Source organism: Dama dama, unplaced genomic scaffold, assembly GCF_033118175.1.
Source record: "Dama dama isolate Ldn47 unplaced genomic scaffold, ASM3311817v1 ptg000096l, whole genome shotgun sequence".
Taxonomy (NCBI): Eukaryota; Metazoa; Chordata; class Mammalia; order Artiodactyla; family Cervidae; genus Dama; species Dama dama.
In genome coordinates, this window is record NW_026870910.1 from 172,393 (window position 1) to 179,575 (window position 7,183).

Below are 7,183 nucleotides of genomic sequence, written 5' to 3' on the forward strand. Positions count from 1 at the left end.
ATGAGGAGCATGAATAGGTGTCAAAAATACGAGGAGCATGAAAAGGTCTGAAAAATACGAGGAGCATGAAAAGGTCTGCAAAACACGAGGAGCATGAAAAGGTCTGAAAAATATGAGGAGCATGAAAAGGTCTGAAAAATACGAGGAGCATGAAAAGGTCTGAAAAATACGAGAAGCATGAAAAGTTCTGAAAAACACGAGGAGCATGAGAAGGTCTAAAAAATACTTGGAGCATGAAAAGGTGTGAACAATATGAAGAGCACGAAAAAGTGTGAAAAATACAAAGAGCTTGAAAAGGTGTGAAAACACGAAGAACATGAAAAGGTCTCAAAAATATGAGGAGCCTGAAAAGGTGTGAAAAATATAGGGAGCATGAAAAGGTGTTAAAAACATAAGGAGCATGAATAGGTGTGAAAAACACGAAGAGCATGAAAATGTGTGAAAAATACGAGGAGCATGAAAAGGTCTGAAAAATACGAGGAGAATGAAAAGCTGTGAAAAATACGAGGAGCATGAAAAGGTCTGAAAAATACGAGAAGCATGAAAAGTTCTGAAAAACACGAGGAGCATGAAAAGGTCTAAAAAATACTTGGAGCATGAAAAGATGTGAACAATATGAAGAGCACGAAAAAGTGTGAAAAATACAAAGAGCTTGAAAAGGTGTGAAAACACGAACAGCATGAAAAGGTCTCAAAAATATGAGGAGCCTGAAAAGGTGTGAATAATCCGAGAAGAACGAAAAGGTCTGAAATATACGAGGACCATGTAAAGGTCTGAAAAATACGAGAGGCATGAAAAGATCTGAAAAATACTAGGAGTATGAAACGGTCTGAAAAATACGAGGAGCATGACAAGGTCTGAAAAAAACGAGGAGCATGAAAAGGTCTGAAAAATACGAGGAGCATGAAAAGGTCTGGAAAACAGGAGGAGTATAAAAAGGTGTGAAAAATATGAAGAGCATGAAAAGTTCTCAAAAATATGAGGAGCCTGAAAAGGTGTGAAAAATACGAGGAGCCTGAAAAGGTGTGAAAAATATAAGAAGCATGAAAAGGTGTGAAAAATACGAGGAGTATGAAAAGGTGTGAAAAATATAAGGAGCATCAAAAGGTGTGAAAAATAGGAGGAGCATGAAAAGGTGTGAAAAATATAAGGAGCATAAAAAGGTCTGGAAAACACGAGGAGCATGAAAAGTTGTGAAAAATACAAAGAGCATGAAAAGGTTTGAAAAATACAAAGTGCATGAAAAGGTGTGAAAAATATGAGGAGCATGAAACGGTGTGAAAAATGCGAAAGCATGAAATACTGTGAAAAATACAAAGAGCATGAAAAGGTCTGAAAAATACGAGGAGCATGAAAAGGTGTCAAAAATACGAGGAGCAGGAAAAGGTCTGAAAAATACGAGGAGCATGAAATGGTCTGGACAACAGGAGGAGCATAAAAAGGTGTGAAAAATACGAAGAGCATGAAATGGTCTCAAAAATATAAGGAGCCTGAAAAGGTGTGAAAAATATAAGGAGCATGAAAAGGTGTGAAAAATATAAGGAGCATGAAAAGCTGTGAAAAACACGAGGAGCATGAATAGGTGTGAAAAACATGAAGAGCAGGAAACAGTGTGAAAAATACAGGAGCATGAAAAAGTTTGAAAAATACGAGGAGCATGGAAAGGTGTGAAAAATTTGAGGAGCATGAAATGGTCTGAAAAATATGAAGAGCATGAAATGGTGTGAAAAACACGAGCAGCATGAAAAGTCGTGGAAAACACGAAGTGCATGTAAATGTGTGAAAAATTTGAAGAGCATGAAAAGGTTTGCAAAATACGAAGAGCATGTAAAGGTGTGAAATATACGAGGAGCATTAAAGGTGTGAAAAATACGAGGAGCATGAAAAGGTGTGAAAAATAGTAGGAGCATGAAAAGGTCTGAAAAATACGAGGACCATGAAAAGTTGTGAAAAATACGTAGAGCATTAAAAGGTGTGAGAAAAACAAGGAGCATGAAAAGCTCTGTAAAATACGAGGAGCATGAAAAGGTGTGAAAAATACGAGGAGCATATAAAGGTCGGAAAAATATGAGGAGCATGAAACGGTCTAAATAATGTGAGGAGCATGAAACGGTGTGAAAATATAAAGAGCATGAAATGGTGTGAAAAACATGAAGACCTTTAAAACACGTCAGAAATATGAGGACCATGAAAAGATGTGAAAAATATGAGGAGCATGAAACGGTATGAAAAATAGGAGGAGCATGAAAGGTGTCAAAAATATGAAGAGCATGAAAAGTTGTGAAATATATGAGGAGCATGAAAAGGTGTGAAAAATACATGGAGCATGAAAAGGTGTGAAAAATACGAGGAGCACAAAAAGGTTTGAAAGTACGAGGACCATGAAAAGGTCTGAAAAATGCATGGAGCATGAAAAGGTCTATAAAATATGAGGAGCATGTAAAGGTCAGAAAAATACGAGGAGCATGAAAAGGTGTGAAAAATACGAGGAGCATGAAAAGGTGTGAAATATATGAGGAGCATGAAAAAGTGTAAAAAACACGAATAGCATGAAAATGTGTGAAAAACACGAAGAGCATGAAAATGTATAAAAATTCAAAGAGCATGAAAAGGTTTGAAAAACACAAAGAGCATGAAAAGGTGGGAACAATACGAGGAGCATGAAAAGGTCTGTAAAATACGAGGAGCATGAAAAGATGTGAAAAATCCGAGGAGCACGAAAAGGTCTGAAATATACGAGGACCATGAAAAGTTCTAAAAAATATGACTGGCATGAAAAGGTGTGAAAAATACGATGAGAAAGAAAATGTGCAAAAAATACGAGGAGCACGAACAGGTGTGAACAATAGTAGGAGCATGAAAAGGTCTGAAAAATACGAGGAGCATGAAAAGATGTGAAAAATCCGAGGAGCACGAAAAGGTCTGAAATATACGAGGACCATGAAAAGTTCTAAAAAATACGAGTAGCATGACAAGGTGTGAAAAATATGAGAAGCATGAAAAGGTCTGAAAAATATGAGGAGCATGAAAAAGTGTGAAAAATACGAAGAGCATGAAGAGGTGTGAAAAATACAAGGAGCATGAAAAGGTGTGAAAAATACGATGAGAAAGAAAATGTGCGAAAAATACGAAGAGCATGAAAAGGTGGGAACAATAGTAGGAGCATGAAAAGGTCTGAAAAATACGAGGAGCATGAAAAGTTGTGAAAATACGAGGAGCATGAAAAGGTGTGAAAAAACAGGAGCATGAAAAGGTCTGTAAAATACGACGAGCATGAAAAGGTGTGAAAAATACGATGAGAAAGAAAATGTGCGAAAAATACGAGGAGCATGAAAAGGTGTGAAAAATAATAGGAGCATGAAAAGGTGTGAAAAACACGAGGAGCATGAAAAGGTGTGAAAAATACGAGGTGCATGAAAACGTGTGAAAAATACTAGGAGCATGAAAATGTCTGAAAAATACGAGAAGCATGAAATGATCTGAAAAATATGAGAATATGAAAAGGTGTGAAAAATATGAGGAGCATGAAAAGGTGTGAAAATATGAAGAGCATGAAACGGTGTTAAAAATATGAAGAGCAAGAAACGGTGTGAAAAACACGAGCAGCATGAAAAAATGTGGAAAACATGAAGTGCATGAAAATGTGTGAAAAATTCGAAGAGCATGAAGAGGTTTGAAAAATACGAAGAGCATGTAAAGGTGTGAAAAATACGAGGAGCATTAAAGGTGTGAAAAATACGAGGAGCATGAAAAGGTGTGAAAAATACGATGAGAAAGAAAATCTGCTAAAAATACAAGGAGCATGAAAAGGTGGGAAAACTAGTAGGAGCATGAAAAGGTCTGAAAAATACGAGGAACATGAAACGGTGTGAAAATATAAAGAGCATGAAACGGTGTGAAAAATATGAAGACCTTTAAAAGGTGTCAAAAATATGAGGAGCATGAAAAGATGTGAAAAATAAGAGGAGCATGAAATGGTATGAAAAATATGAGGAGAATGAAATATGTAAAAAATATGAAGAGCATGAAAAGTTGTGAAAAATATGAAGAGCATGAAATGGTTTGAAAAGTATGAAGAGCTTGAAAAGGTGTGAAAAATACAAAGAGCATGACTGGTGTGAAATATACGAAGACAATGAAAAGGTGTGAAAAATTATGAAAAGCATGAAAAGTTGTGAAAAATACAAAGAGCATGAAAAGGTTTGAAAAATACAAAGTGCATGACAAGGTTTGAAAAATACGAGGAGCATGAAACGGTGTTAAAAATGCGAAAGCATGAAATGCTGTGAAAAATATGAAGAGCACGAAAAGGTCTGAAAAATACAAGGAGCATGAATAGGTGTGAAAAATACGAGGAATATGAAAAGGTGAGAGAAAAACGAGGAACATGAAAAGGTGTGAACAATACTAGGAGCATGAAAATGTCTGAAAAATATGAGGAGCATGAAAAGGTTTGAAAAATACGAGGAACATGAAAAGGTGTGAAAAATATGAGGAGTATGAAACGGTGTGATAAATATGAGGAACATGAAAAGGTTTCAAAAATATGAGGAGCATGAAAAGGTGTGAAAAATACGAAGAGCATGAAAAGGTCTGAAAAATACAAGGAGCATGAATGGGTGTGAAAAATACGAGGAGCATGAAAAGGTGTGAAAAATATGAGGAGCATGAAACGGTGTGAAAATATGAAGAGCATGAAACGGTGTTAAAAATATGAAGAGCATGAAATGGTGTGAAAAACACGAGCAGCATGAAAAACTGTGGAAAACACGAAGTGCATGAAAATGTGTGAAAAATTCGAAGAGCAAGAAAAGGATTGAAAATACGAAGAGCATATAAAGGTGTGAAAAATACGAGGAGCATTAAAGGTGTCAAAAATATGAGGAGCATGAAAAGGTGTGAAAAATACGATGAGAAAGAAAATGTGCGAAAAATACGAGGAGCATGAAAAGGTAGGAAAAATAGTAGGAGCATGAAAAGGTCTGAAAAATACGAGGAGCATGAAACCGTGTGAAAATATCAAGAGCATGAAACGGTAGAAAAATATGATGACCTTTAAAAGGTGTCAAAAATATGAGGAGCATGAAAAGATGTGAAAAATATGAGTAGCATGAAATGGTATGAAAAATATGAGGAGCATGAAATATGTAAAAAATATGAAGAGCATAAAAAGTTGTGAAATATATGAGGAGCATGAAAAGGTGTGAAACATATGAGGAGCACGAAAAGGCCTGAAAATAGGAGGAGCCCGAAAAGGTCTGAAAAATACAAGGAGCGTGAAAAGGTCTGAAAAATACCAGGAGCATGAAAAGTTCTGAAAAATATGAGGAGCATGAAAAGGTGTCCAAAATACGAGGAACATGAAAAGGTCTGAAAAATACGAGGAGCATGAAAAGCTCTGCAAAACACGAGGAGCATGAAAAGATGTTAAAAACACAAGGAGCACGGAAAGGTGTGAAAAACACGAAGAGCATGAAAATGTGTGAAAAATACGAGGAGCATGTAAAGGTCTGAAAAATACGAGGAGCATGAAAAGGTCTGAAAAATACGAGGCGCATGAAAAGGTCTGAAAAATACGAGGAGCATGAAAAGTTCTGAAAAACACGAGGAGCATGAAAAGGTCTAAAAATTACTTGGAGCATGAAAAGGTGTGAACAATATGAAGAGCACGAAAAGGTGTGAAAAATACAAAGGGCTTGAAATGGTGTGAATACACGAAGAGCTTGAAACGGTGGGCAAAATACGAGGAGCATGAAAAGGTCTGAAAAATATGAAGAGCATGAAACGGTGTGAAAATATGAAGAGCATGAAACGGTGTGAAAATTATGAAGAGCATGGAAAGGTGTGATAAATAGGAGGAGCATGAAACGGTCTGAGAAATAGGAAGAGCATGAAATGGTGTGAAAAATACGAGCAGCATGAAAAGTTGTGGATAAAACGAAGTGCATGAAAATGTGTGAAAAATTCGAAGAGCATGAAAAGGTGTGAAAAATGCGAGGAGCACGAAAAGGTGTGAAAAATACTAAGAGCACGAAAAGGTTTGAAAAATATGAGGACCATGAAAGAGTGTAAAAAACACGAAGAGCATGAAAATGTGTGAAAAACACGAAGAGCATGAAAATGTGTGAAAAACACGAAGAGCATGAAATTGTATGAAAAATTCAAAGAGAATGAAAAGGGTTGAAAAATACGAAGAGCATGAAAAAGTGTGAAAAATACTAAGAGCACGAAAAGATTTGAAAAATATGAGGACCATGAAATAGTGTAAAAAACACGAAGAGCATGAAAATGTGTGAAAAACACGAAGAGCATGAAAATGTGTGAAAAACACGAGGAGCATGAATAGGTGTGAAAAACACGAAGAGCATGAAAATGTGTGGAAAAATACGAGGAGCATGAAAAGGTGTGAAAAACCCGAGGAGTACGAAGAGTCTGAAATATACGAGGACCATGAAAAGGTCTGAAAAATACTAGGAGCATGAAAAGATCTGAAAAATTCTAGGAGAATGAAAAGGTCTGAAAAATATGAGGAGCATGAAAAGGTCTGAAAAATATGAGGACCATGAAAAGGTGTCAAAAATACGAGGAGCATGAAAAGGTCTGAAAAATATAGGAGCATGAAAAGGTATGGAAAACAGGAGGAGCATTAAAAAGTGTGAAAAATACGAAGAGCATGAAAAGGTCTCAAAAATATGAGGAGCCTGAAAAGGTGTGAAAAAATGAAGAGCATGAAACGGTGTGAAAATTATGAAGAGCATGGAAAGGTGTGATAAATATGAGGAGCAAGAAACGGTCTGAAAATATGAAGAGCATGAAATGGTGTGAAAAACACTAGCAGCATGAAAAGTTGTGGATAAAACGAAGTGCATGAAAATGTGTGAAAAATTCGAAGAGCATGAAAAGGTGTGAAAAATACGATGAGAAAGAAAATGTGCTAAAAATACAAGGAGCATGAAGGTGGGAAAAATAGTTGGAGCATGAAAAGGTCTGAAAAATACGAGGAACATGAAACGGTGTGAAAATATAAAGAGCATGAAATGGTGTGAAAAATATGAAGACTTCAAAAGGTGTCAAAAATATGAGGAGCATGAAAAGATGTGAAAAATATGAAGAGCATGAAATGGTTTTAAAAGTATGAAGAGCTTGAAAAGGTGTGAAAAATACAAAGAGCATGACTGGTGTG